The sequence below is a fragment of the Peromyscus leucopus genome, chromosome 8a (assembly GCF_004664715.2).
Source record: "Peromyscus leucopus breed LL Stock chromosome 8a, UCI_PerLeu_2.1, whole genome shotgun sequence".
NCBI lineage: Eukaryota > Metazoa > Chordata > Mammalia > Rodentia > Cricetidae > Peromyscus > Peromyscus leucopus.
This window is the reverse complement of record NC_051085.1, coordinates 57,391,395-57,404,891: the sequence shown is the minus strand read 5'-3', so window position 1 is coordinate 57,404,891 and position 13,497 is coordinate 57,391,395. Positions and strand designations below refer to the sequence as shown.

Genomic DNA, 13,497 nt, shown 5'->3' with positions numbered 1-13,497 from the left:
TCCCTACTGAAATAGATGCATTAACTAAAAGTTGCCAATAAAAAGAGCCCAAGGCCAGATGATTTTAGTGCAGAATTCTACCAGACTTTCAAAGAAGGGTTAATGCCAATACTGCTCAAATTATTCCACAAAATAGAAACAGAAGGAACAATGCCCAATTCTTTCTATGAAGCCACAGTTACCTTGATACCCAAACCACAGAAAAACTAATTTCCTTTATGAACTTAGGTGTAAAATTTCTCAACAAAATACTTGCAAACTGGAACCAAGAACAAACAAAAAATATCATCCACCAAGATCAAATAGACTTCATTCCAGAGATTTAGTGATGGTTCAATATATAAAACATCTATAAACATATAAACAAAATGAAAGACAAAAACCACATGATCATCCCAGTTGATACAGAAAAGGCTTTTAACGAAGTTTAACATCCCTTTATGACAAAAGTCCTGGCAAGACTAGGGATACAGGAGACATACCTCAACATAATTAAGGCAATTTACAGCAATCTCAGAGCCAATAACAACCAAAATGAAAAGAAATTCAAAACATTTCTATGAAACTCAGGAAGAAAACAAAGTTGTCTATTCCCTCCATGCCTATTCATGATCGTACTTAAAGTCTTAGTTAGATAGAGCAAAATAACAGCTGAAGTAGACTGAGGGGATACAAATAGGAAGGGAAGAAGTCAAAGTATCTTTTTTACAGATGATATGATTGTAGACATAAGTGACCCTAAAAAAAAAAATCACTAGGACACTCAAACAGCTGATAAATACTTTGATCAAAGTAGCAGGATACAAAATTAACTCACAAAATTAGTAGCCTCCTGATATAGAAAGGACAAATAGATTGAGAAAGAAATCAGGGAAACACCTTTCAAAAAAGCCCCCCCTCGCTATTTCACTTGCAGCTCTAATAAGGCAAGTGAAATATTTGTATGACAACACTTTAAAACACTGAAGAACGAAATTGAAGAAGATATCAGAAGATGGAAAGATCTCCCATGCTCATGGATAGGTAGGATTAACATAGTAAAGATGGCAATCTTACCAAAAGCAAACTACAGATTTAATGCTATCTCTATCAAAACACCAACACAATTCTTCACAGAACTTAAAAGGACAATTTTCAACTTCATATGGAAACATACACAAAATAAATCCAGAATAGCTACAACAATCTTGAATAATTTAAGAACTGCTGGAGATAATCCACCTCCAATTTCAAATGGTATCACAAATCTATAGTAATAAAAACAACATAGTATTGCCAAAGAAACAGACATGATTGATCAATCATATTGAAGACCCAGACATAAGTCCACACACCTATAAACACTTTTTTGTTTGTTTGTTTGTTTGTTTTAATAAAGAAGCCAGAAATGCACACTGGAAAAAAAGGGAACATCTTCTACAAATGGTGATGAACGAACTGGCTGCATGTAGAAGAATGCAAAGAGATCCATACTCATCACCCTGCACCAGAGCCATATCCAAATGAATCAAGGACTTCAGCATAAGGCCAGATACACTGAATCTGGTAGACAAGAAAGTGGGGAATAGTCTTGAACTTATTGATATAAGAAAAAGACTCTGAACAGAATACCAATAGCACAGCCACTAAAAGCAACAATAACAATTGGAATCTGAAACTGAAAATCTTCTGTATGGCAAAGAACATGATCATTGGAACACAGCAGCAGGTTACATAATGGGAAAAGTTTTGGTTTTTTGTGGTGATATTGTGTTCCCCAAAATATTGTGTACTCTAATAAATTTATCTGGGGTCAGAGAACAGACAGCCACTAAATACAAAGGCTAGAAAATGGTGGCACTCACACCTTTAATCCTAGCATTCCAGAGATAGAAATCCCTCTGGATCTCTGTGAGTTCAAGGCCACATTGGAAATAGCCAAGCATGGTTACACACACCTTTAATCCCAGAAAGCCAGCCTTTAATCCTAGGGAGTGATGGTAGAAAGCAGAAAGATATATAAGGCATGAGGACCAGAAACTAGAGGCTTTTGGCTGGTTAAGCATGTGGCCCGTTAAGCTTCAGGCTTTCCAGCAGCAGTTCAGCTGAGAGCCATTGGGATGAGGACACAGAAGGCCTCCAGTCTGAGGAGACAAGACCAGCTGAGGATCCGGCGAGGTGAGATAGCTGTGGCTTGTTCTGTCTCTCTGATCTACCAGCATGGACCCCAATAACTCGTCTCGGGTTTGATTTTATTAATAAGAACTTTTAAGATTCATGCTACATTTTTTGTTTTGTTTTGTTTTGTTTTACCAATTCCATACTCAATAGAGTGCTAATATCTAAAATACATAAAGAACTCAAAGCATTGGAAATCAAGGAAACAAATAGCCTATATTGCTTTTTATCATAATTATAGGTTCTGAATAACTCATTATGACCATCTCCCACTTTTGTAAAAATTAAAACCACCCCAGAGAAGGAGAAAATGAGGCGAAATGAAGAGCTCCAGTACAGAGGCTGCACTTGAATAGGTTGTGTGTTCCATCCCTGATAAACATCACTGTCAGAATCCTTTGTGTCTACCGTAAATCACTTTAGTTTCACTTCAGGCACAAATTTTCATGTTTTGTGTATTGCACAGATGGAAGACAGTTGGTGACTGAGCTCCGTGAAGATCCCTATGGGGCTTGAAAATGAGTTTCATATGTTGGAGTCTCTCACACTGGTGGGTTCACAGCTCAAGGCTTTCAAATGACCATAGTTAGTGACACTGCCCACATCCTTCTCAGCTCCACACTAAATAAACTTCAGTGACCCTCCTGGTAGAGTCTTAGAAAGGACAGTCTTTACATTTTGAGAGTCAGGAAAAAAACAGCCGTTTCTATAAATTATATCCATGATGACCTGTTGACTATTAAGATTCCAAATAATATATTGTCCTTTTTACATGACTCTTGCTCACTAGCCATCTTATACAAAACCCTAGCATTCTTTCTCTTAATTTTCCCATGTCTCATGATCTAGAAATAGTCATTACTATGATACTTCATCTATACAAATTACAACACATTTCTGTTTAGTAAAGAACTATGTTAACTTTTATTAGGAGAATGGCAGTAATGAAAGTTTTGTCTAGCAACTATTTCATACAACCAAATATGCAGAGCTGTTTCATGTTTTTTTCTAAAAGATAGTATTTTTAAAATGCTAAAAATATTTTTGATTTTCAAGTTTAAACACTCATTACATGGATTATATCTTTCAAGCCATGTATTACTAGTTATGAGTTGGATACCATCATGAATACTACTCATTTCCTTTACTTTACAATAATTATACATAAATGTGAATTTTGTTCACTGATCATATAGTACTACAATAGATTTAAATATTGAGAAGAAGAAAATGCACACAGTTTAAGGGATTTTTATCACATATTTAAGGAGTTATTTTATCTATCAGGTTTTAATGTCACGAAAAAATTTAATAACATCCCTTGAGAACCCTTAGATTTCTGCACCATAGTGCTTAAGTAACTGGCAATAGTGCTGCAACCATGCCTCAAAGTCATCTAAGTATTTCCAAGATGATTTGTTATGCAAATAAGATAAGAAGGAATCTATGTTGACTTGAAGGACAGGACAGGGTGACCTAGGGCTCTCAAAGTCTGGCAGGCACTTGGGAACAAAACAACAGTTTTAGCTACTCAGCATGTTACAGAAGAGACAATGCTGATGGTGATTTGGCTGATCTGGATGCTGCTCAAGGTGGAACCTTTCTCCAAATGCAATTCTAGCTGCTGTGTTGCATGAGCATATGGTTGTTTATCTTTTTTCCATCAAGATCCAAGTCGCTCACAATATAATTGCTTTTTATAAACTATTCATCATGATTAATGATGCGGAGATGAACTGTATGGTCAAGGGTCTGATGCAGTTATCATTTACAAAATTAAGAAAAGAACCTCATTTTTATAGCAAATAATAAGTCTCCAATAGCTATAAATGTGTTTGGTTCTTAAAATAGTTAAGTTATAATCAATACACACTGTCAATCTCTAACTTTACAAATGGTTTGAATTCCTGCAGTATTCACCAATTTGGAACACATTTTTCTACAAGAGAATGTTAAAGGAGTGGCTGACTCTTCACTCCAGCCCAGAGAAGCTTACTCCTTTTGTGTTCATATATTATTGAACAGCTTTTATGTGCCAGATAAAATATTTTGTGTTGCTTAGATACAGACTGAACAGCATAGATGAATTTTGACCACCATAGAGCAACAAATGAACAAATGCACAGCATTGTTTTAGATGCTATGAAGGAAACAAAAGGCACAGAAGGAAGAGAGGGTGGCGGGAGACAGGAAGACAGGCATCCAAGTCGTCTAGATTCTCTGTGATTCTGAACAGATATTTGCAAAAAAAAAATGAGGTTTAAGACTTTTCTTAATTTTAATTACTGACATGAAAGAAAAAATTTAATCTGAGATCCAGTCCACACAGTCTCAGTTAACCCACATGAGCTCATTAGACTGTGTCTTTGATTAATCCTTCTCAGCTTTACTTTAGTTAGTGAATGTAGACTACCATGGAATCAGGAAGTCTTTCAGCAGAACTTCTCTACAAAAGAGACAACCCTGAAAGAACTGGTAGATGAGACAATGTTGATTGCACCTCACAGCAGTATATTCTTCCTCACAGAAGGATTTGGGCGACATGTCCCCACATCTACACGAAACAAAAACTAAAGCAAGGTTTTCAGAATAGAAATTCAAATGCAAAATCTGTAAATATATTAAAATGTATGTCATATGTAGAGAGAAACTGTAAAACCTCTGAGATTATACCACATTTAATGTTTGACAGTGACGAATGAGCCAGATGGATTTGAGTGAATCCAAGCGGAAGAGTCACCTAATACCATTGGAGATGGTGGCAGAGTTGGGGTCTGCAGTTATAATTAAATGTGGTGAGAGGCTTTTAAACAAGGGAATGATCAGTCATAGCTAAAAGATAATTTTGTGGCTAAATGGAAAGGAAATGAAAAAGAAAGCAGAAAGATATAGTAGAAAGCTTAAAATAATCTAAAATAATAGCAATAATACTCCTCCAAGAGTTATTAAAAGTTTAGAGTAAAGTGAGTGCTATGACTGAGAATTGACCAAGGTAAATTATACTTTGAACTTCAAACCAACAAAACTTGACAGAAAAATGATAAAAGTTTGTGAGAAGCAGGGAAGGATGTTGATGATTAAAAACCATGGTTAAATGTTTAGAGAGAAAAATAAGAACTGGAATAGAAAAAAAATAGCTAAAGGGTAAAATCATGGTTGATTTTATTCTGTTTGAATTCCATGATACAATGTTTTCTTTTAGCAATTAAAATTTATCCTTAATTTAGTTCTCTTAAATTGAAATTGACTATTTGTAAATATAAAAATAATTATTTAGAAGAGAGCACATTTCTTTAATGTCTACATTAAGATGAGATTATAAAATCTAGTATGATTTACCGACTGGGTATAGTTCACTCAGGGGGAAAATTTGTGCTCTAAGCAAGGTAGACAATAAAACAATTGTCTTTACAACAATAAAACTTTTATAGCAAAACTTTTACAGTTTTTTAAATCAACCTAACAAAAATGAATATATGATGGAAACAGGAGAGAGAGAGTAGAAGGCTTGCTAGGAATGGGAGCAAGAGGCAAGTGGATAGCTGGATCTAGACACAGCAATCAAAATATTCCTTGTGATTATTTTCCACAAGTGCCTTAGACAAAGGCAGGCTGAGTGGCTCTGCTTCACCCTTGGCTACCCTGTCTCCACCCATCACTTCACAGCTTTGAAGCAGACGTGAACACCTCACCCAAGAAAAAATGATGGGTGGCATCTATGGAATGTCATGATGTAGAACAGTAGCTGAACAGTTAAATTATTTATCTAGAAATTCTGAATTTGAAAAATGAAAAGAATGGAGAACCTACAGTTTATTGAAGTCTCAAAATAGAAAAACAATTCAGGGATAAGCTGGATAAGATGATACTTTTGTAATTTGAGCTTGCCATTATGCCCTGTACTAAGAACAAAAGAAACATCAGATCAGGCTGTTACTTGATTATTTCTATTAAAAAAAACTCTTAGAAAAATTTCTTACATTTTATTTTTATTTTATTTACATCATTTTCACCTTTCCTCACTCTAACCTTTCTCTTTTCTCCTCCCCACTCCCAGCGAAATTCATGGTTTCTCTCTTTCTGTCTCTGTCTGTCTGTCTGTCTGTCTGTCTGTCTCTCTCTCTCTCTCTCTCTCTCTCTCTCTCTCTCTCTCTCTCTCTCTCTCTCTGTGTGTGTGTGTGTGTGTGTGTGTGTGTGTGCTTAAATATCTATTGTGTAAATATATAAATACAGCCTGCTGAGTCCATTAGCAAATGCTCATATTTTTTTAAGGCTGGCCACATAGTATTAGATAACCAATTAGTGGCCTCATCCCTGAGGAAGACTGGCTCTTCCTGTCCCAGCATTCAATAATTGCCTATTGCTGTTCTTCTAGGGTTGGAGCCAGTGAGATTTCCCACACACACATTGGCGTATAAACTGGTGTTGTCATTGTTCAGGTCTAGTTTTGGCAGCTGTTTTGTTGAGATTTCATGAATAAAACTTTCTTGTTATATACAGAAGACACAATCTCACAGTAAACGTCTTGGTGCCCTGGTTCTTAGAATCTTTCTTTTCTCTTTTCCATGATTTTTATCCAAGCTCTATGTATGAGTGTTGCATTGTAGACGGATCTATTGGAGCTGAACACCCCAGAGTTAGTTGTTCTCTGCATTTTGACCATTTGTTTCCTTCTGTAATGACCTATCTAATTCAGGGGTTTTCAACCTTCCTAATGCTGTGATCTTTTAATATCGTTCCTAATGTTGTAATGACCCCCAACCATAAAATTATTTTTGTTGCTACTTCATAACTATAATTTTGCTACTATTCTGAGTCATAATGCAAATATCTGTGTTTTCTGATGGTCTTAGGCAATCCCTGTGAAAGGGTCATTGGATCCCCAAAGGAGTTGTGACCTACAAGCTTAGAATCATTGCACTAATTGCTGCAAAGAGAAGCTATTTGATGATAAATGAGAGATACATTAATTTGTAGGTATAAGGATGTCTTAGTTTGAGTTACTATTGCTATAATGAAACACCATGATCAAAAGCTAGTTGGAGAGGAAAAGGTTTATTTGACTTATGCTTCCACATCCATAGTTCATCAATTCTGAAGGAAGTCGGGAAAGGAGCTCAAACAGTGCAGGAACCTGGAGCAGGAGCTGACGCAGAAGTTTTGGAGGAGTGCTGCTTACTGGCTTGCTCCACATGGGTGGTTCAGCCTGCTTTCTTAGAGAACCCAGGACCACTAGCCAGGGATGGAACCACCCATAATGGGCTGGGCCCATATATATTTATCACTAATCAAGAAAACATCCTATGGGTTTTTGTACAGCCTGATCTTAAGGAGGCATTTTCTCAACTGAGCCTCTCTCTTCTCTGATAACTCTACCTTGTATCAAGTTGACATAAAACTACCCAGTACAAAAAAATGTTTAGAATGCACTTAGGAATTTTATTGGTTTAGGCAAGTGGCAGTAGTAGACTCCCAATTAGGTTCCATGTCCTCACTAGTCATGGATAATTGGCTTGGTTTATAGTATCAGACATGAAATCCTCTTGCTGAGTGAAACTTAAGTCCAATTAGACAGTTATTGGTTACTGTCATGATATGAATCCCACTATTGCATGTTTAATAATATTTTGCCATATTGGTCATAGTTGTGGTTCATAGGCAGCACAGATGTGTAAGACATTTAATTGCTTTTCTCTTTGGAAGTTTTTATTAACACCTTCTGGTATTATGAAAGCTAGTCTTCTGAGCTTGGTCAGATGCAGATATATTCTTCCTAATTCTGTGTCTGAAGTGCGTGGTATCCTTAGCAATGGGAGGCTTACTTTTGAATTCTGTGAATCAGCCTAGGGAAACATCAATAGCTTTCATTGTTTGGGGAGTTGCTTGTACACATAACCAACAACTTGACATTTCTCACACCTGTTACTTAGATTTTGCTATATAATCTGTGGCTCTTTCAGGGAGAATTATCACCCCAAGAGACATAACTATTTCATGTACTAATTTATATACGTGTGTGTGTGTGTGTGTGTGTGTGTGTGTGTGTGTGTGTGTAATTTTAAGTAAACAAAATAATATTATTTGTTGGGAAATATTATTTTAAGGTATGTTACTTTTGTTTATGTTGCATTGGTTTAACTCTGTGAAGCTGTATTACTGTGCATGTCTAAAATGCCTGATGGTCTAATAAAGAGTTGAACAGCCAATAGGGAGGCAGGAAAGAGAAATAGGTGGGGCTGGTAGGTAAAGAGGATAAATAGAAAGAGAAATCTTGGAGGAAAGAAATACAAGTATCCAGAGAAGAATGACATAAGGGACCAGACACCCAGCTACAGAGCAAGAGTGAGAGTACAGTTTACAGAAGTAAGAGAACAGGAAAAACCCAGAGGCAAAAGATAGGCTAATTTAGTTAAGAAAAGCTGACTAGCAACAAGCCAAGCTAAGGCCAATTATTTATAAGCAAGAATAAGCTTCTGGATGTGATTTATTTGGGAGCTGGGTAGTGGGTCCCCCAAAAAAGCAAAAACAACCAACAACGATTTCCTAGAGCTTTTTCAAATATCCTTATTGTTATGTATTCCTCCCTCAGTTTCTATATTGCTTTCTGCTCCCCTCCCCCAGGAAAACCTCTTCCTGCTCTTTTGCCCATGTTCTCCTTTATAGCACTTATATCCAATCATCCCCCTCTTTAAAGCTCCATCTGGCCCATCCTCCCATTTTCCCATTTTACTTTCCTGGTTTCTGTGGTTACACCAGGTTACACACTCAAATATAAAAATTTAGAGCCAGGAGACACAAATGAGAGAGAACATGGGTTTTGGTTACCTCACTCAGTATAATATTTTCTGCTTCTATCCATTTACCTACAAATTTCATGGTTTCAGCTTTCCTTACAGCTAAATAATATCCCATTTATAAGTACTGCATTTTTATCATTATTCATTCATTAGTTGAAGAGCATTTAGGTTGTTTCCATTTCTTAGCTGTTGTGAATAGAACAGCAAAAAAAACATTGCTAAGCAAGTATTTGTGGAGGAGGATGTCAAGCCTTTGGGCATACTGAAGGAATCGTATAGGTGAGTCATGCAGTACTTTTAGCTTCTTGAGAATTATCCACATTAATTTCCATTGTGGTTGAACCAGTTTGTAAACCCATCAGCAGTACATGAGGGTTCTCATTTCCTCACACCTTTGCCAGCCTTTGCTCTAGATGGTTTTGTTGATCTTAGTTAGTCTTCCTGGGGTAAAATGAAATCTCAAAGTTGTTTTCATTTGCATTCTCCTAATTGCCAAGGATGATGAACTCTTTTTGAGTGATTTCTTAGCCATTTTTATTTCTTCTTTTGAGAATTTTCTGTTCAGAACCATAACCATTTGAGTTACACAAAGCCACAGTATTTTTTAAAAAGAAAACTTTCCAACTGGTAAAGAGAAAAAAATGTGGAAATCCACCAAGGTCAGCTGAATAGAACTAATGGCAAAGCCAATGTGAAGGTCATAGTACTCCCTTTACAAAGCTATGGTGTGAAGAGCAGCTGTGTGACATCTGTTGTTTTTCATTCTGCAAGATTTTGGTTTCCATGTTCTTTACTATTCTGAGAAAACTAATGTAATATTCCCCAAATAAATTAAGATTAACTTGGCTTCTTGAATGTAAACTTCTATTAGAACTGAAGACTTGGAAAAGGAATAGTGAAAATCTTCCACTGGGATTCTGGGGTCAGTGTATGAAGGCGTAAGTGCTAGGATTTATTTGGCTGTTGTCTCCTATTCCTGTTGAAAACTGATTGTCCTCACCTTGACACTGTAATTGTTAAGTTCATGTGAAACCCCAAAATGACATTTGATCATCTTTATTTTATGTTCTATTTATAACAACTTATTCCTATCATTACTGCCAAACTTAAACCTTATTCTCCTTTGCTTGTAGGGCTACTCCTGATTCCAAGGATTCTGAGATCAAATCTCAGCCTGCCTCTGATTACTGTGGTTAATCCTACTTGTTTATCTAAATAATTACACAATATCTCTTATCTTTTAGAATATTCTAAGAATTAGTAACTGTAACATGACTGTCAATGGATATTTTATTTTTGTAGCTATTGATATTAACTTTAAAACATTCAACTTTTTCATTGTCTCCAAAATTGAAAGAAGGAAAGGATGTTGGGTGAGTTATTGTGTTTCTGCAGAGAAATCAACCAAAGGGAGCATTAGGGAAGTAAAATTCCTACTTCTCCGGTATCATTTTGTAGTGATTTCTTGTCATTCAGACACTAAAAATGAAGCATTTATTGTAGAGTATGTTCTCTATAATAATTCATCTTAGAAAATTGCAGCCAAGCTCTTTATGGACACCTTTTTTGCTAAAGAGTTAAATAATGTTACAAATTACTAAGAACACAAATACCATCAATTTTTAGCCTTGGTCTGAATATTAGAGAGAAGGCATAAAGCAGAAGTCAATTTAATGAGTTTTCATTGATTTCCTCTTGAAGAGCTAGAAGTAATTAATTGAGAAATCCAAAATTTTTCAAATATTTTAGACACTGTATTTTAAAGATGGTGAATGAAAACAATTTACCTCATAGAAAACTATATCTTTGTCAAGTGGCACAGCATGTTGATTATACAAGGAAGATACTGAACAATTTTAAATATATATTAAAGAGGTGTTCTAAATATATATTAAAAATTTGAATTGAAGTCTACACATGTAAATTGTTGCTTTATTATATGAACTTTAACTCCAGTGTCAGAAGACCTGAAATGTACAAGTATATCTGTTTATTCATAGTGTCATTTGCATTAAACACATGTCACAAATATGATTACCAAACCTAACCTCAGGTCGGGCAACACATCTGGCCACAAGTCAAATCCACCCGAAAGGACAACTGGATAGTATAAAATTGTAAAGTATGTTTTCTTAATGCTCCTAAAAGATAAATTTCATAAATACATCAATTAGTGGGAAATCTTTCAGAATGACTCTTCAAATAATCAGTTTTGAAGGAAATGATACCTGTTTGTATGAATATATTATAATGCTTGCTTAAAAAGGCAGTTAATCTTGACACATATTATAATGCTTGCTTAAAAAAAGCAGTTAATCAGAATTGAAACTTCATCTTGGTGGATCTTTCCTGTGATGAGTATGTAATGCCCTTCTTGATCTCTTTTGATTGATTTTAGTTTGAAGTCTATTTTGCTGGATATAAGGATGGCTACACCTGCTTGTTTCTTAAGACCATTTGGTTGGAAAGTCTTTTCCCAGCCTTTTATTCCTAGGTAGTGTCTATCTTTGAGTTTGAGGTGTGTTTCTTGTATGCAGCAGAAAGATGGGTCCTGCTTTCGTATACATTCTGTAAGCCTGTGTCTTTTTATAGGTGAATTAAGTCCATTTATATTAAGGGATATTAATGACCAGTGATTGTTCATTCCTGTTATTTTTTGGTGATAGAGTGTGTACTTCTCTTCTTTGGGGTTTACTGCTGTGGCATTATCTATTGCCAGTGTTTTTTGAGGGTATATTTGACTTCCTTAGGTTGGAATTTTCCTTCTAGTGCTTTCTGTAGGGCTGGGTTTGAGGATAAGTATTGTTTAAATCTAGTTTTGTCTTGGAATGTCTTGTTCACTCCGTCTATGATGATTGAAAGTTTTGCTGGGTATCCATGGTCTCTTAGTGTCTGCATTACATCTGTCCAGATCCTTCTGGCTTTCAAAGTCTCCATTGAGAAATCGGGTGTTATTCTGATGGGTTTGCCTTTATAAGTCAGTTGGCCACCAAGATGAAGTTTCAGTTCTGAACATTTATGCCCCAAACACAAGGGCACCCACATATGTAAAAGAAATATTACTAAAGCTTAAACCACATATAAAACCCCACACATTAATAGTGGGAGACTTCAACACCCCACTTTCACCACTGGACAGATCTCCCAAATCGAAACTTAACAGAGAAATAAAGGACTTAACTGATGTTATGACTCAAAGGACTTAGTTGATATCTACAGAACATTCCATCCTAACAAAAAAGAATATACCTTCTTCTCAGCACCCCATGGAACCTTCTCTAAAATCAACCACATATTTGGCCACAAAGCAAATCTCAACAGACACAAAACAATTGGATGTAAAACAAAGATGACTAGACTGCTACTCACAACTCCAGGGAGGCTACCTAGAAAACAGAACCCCAAGAAAGACTCAGGGATAGTCTAATGACAGAGAAATGGATGAGATCTACATGAACAACATTCATGGCCATAATGAAGGGCGAGGGTCGAGGGAAAGAGAGCTTAGGGGAGCGGATCCCAGCTGGATCAAGAACAGAGAGGGAGAACCAGGAATAAAAGACCATGATAAATGAAGACTCCATGAGAACAGGAAGAAGCAAAATGCTAGAGAGGTCCACAGAAATCCACAAATATACCCCCACAATAGACTATTGGCAATGGTCGAGAGACAACCGGAACTGACTTACTCTGGCGATAGGAAGGCCAAACACCCTAATTGTCATGCTAGAAACCCCATCCAAATGACTGAGGGAACCGGATGCAGAGACCCACGGCCAGGCCCCAGGTGGAGCTCCAGGAGTCCAATTGGTGAGAAAGAGGAGGGTTTGTATGAGCGAGAATTGTTGAGACCAAGGTTGGAAAAAGCACAGGGACAAATATCCAAATGAAGGGAAACACATGAACTATGAACCAATAGCTGAGGAGCCCCCAACTGGATCAGGCCCTTTGGATAAATAAGACAGTTGATTAGCTTGATCTGCTTGGGAGGCATCCAGACAATGGGACCGGGACCTGTCCTCAGTGCATGAACTGGCTGTTTGGAACCTGGGGCTTATACAGGGACACTTGGCTCAGCCTGGGAGGAGGGGACTGGACCTGCCTGGACTGAGTCTACCAGGTTGAACTCAATCCTCAGGGGAGTCTTTGCCCTGGAGAAGATGGGAATGGGGAGGTGGGATGGGGGAAGGGAGGGCGGGAAGGGGGAGAACAAGGGAATCCATGGCTGATATGTAAAATTAAATTTAATAAATACATTTTTTAAAAAGGCAGTTAATCTTGACACTCACCTAGGATTAGCAATATTTTTTTCACATACCTGTTTATCTGTGTTGTCAGGCCACCTATGGTTTTAGAGAGAGCTTAGATCACATGCTTTTGAAACAAATTTTTAAGTTAAAAAGGCCTAGAAAGTGAAGCTAGGTAATGGTATGGAATTGTGATGTCGTCCCTGTTCCTTTATTCTCCTGGAACCCATTACATTCTGGCTTAGCATAGAGTTCTGTCACTCTTATTTCATTGGTTTGCAATGTTTGTACATATT

At 36.7% G+C, this 13,497-nt stretch overlaps 1 long non-coding RNA gene across 1 annotated transcript in view; it reads right to left on the bottom strand.

Annotated features, from left to right (window-relative positions):
* The window catches only part of LOC119086883, a 61,700-nt gene extending 48,324 nt beyond the window's left edge, over positions 1 to 13,376 (bottom strand). Inside the window, exon 1 of the long non-coding RNA XR_005090269.1 lies at positions 13,273 to 13,376. This is a non-coding gene — a long non-coding RNA (uncharacterized LOC119086883). The remainder of the gene's footprint in view (positions 1 to 13,272) is intronic.
* Positions 13,377 to 13,497: the final 121 nt, after the last annotated feature.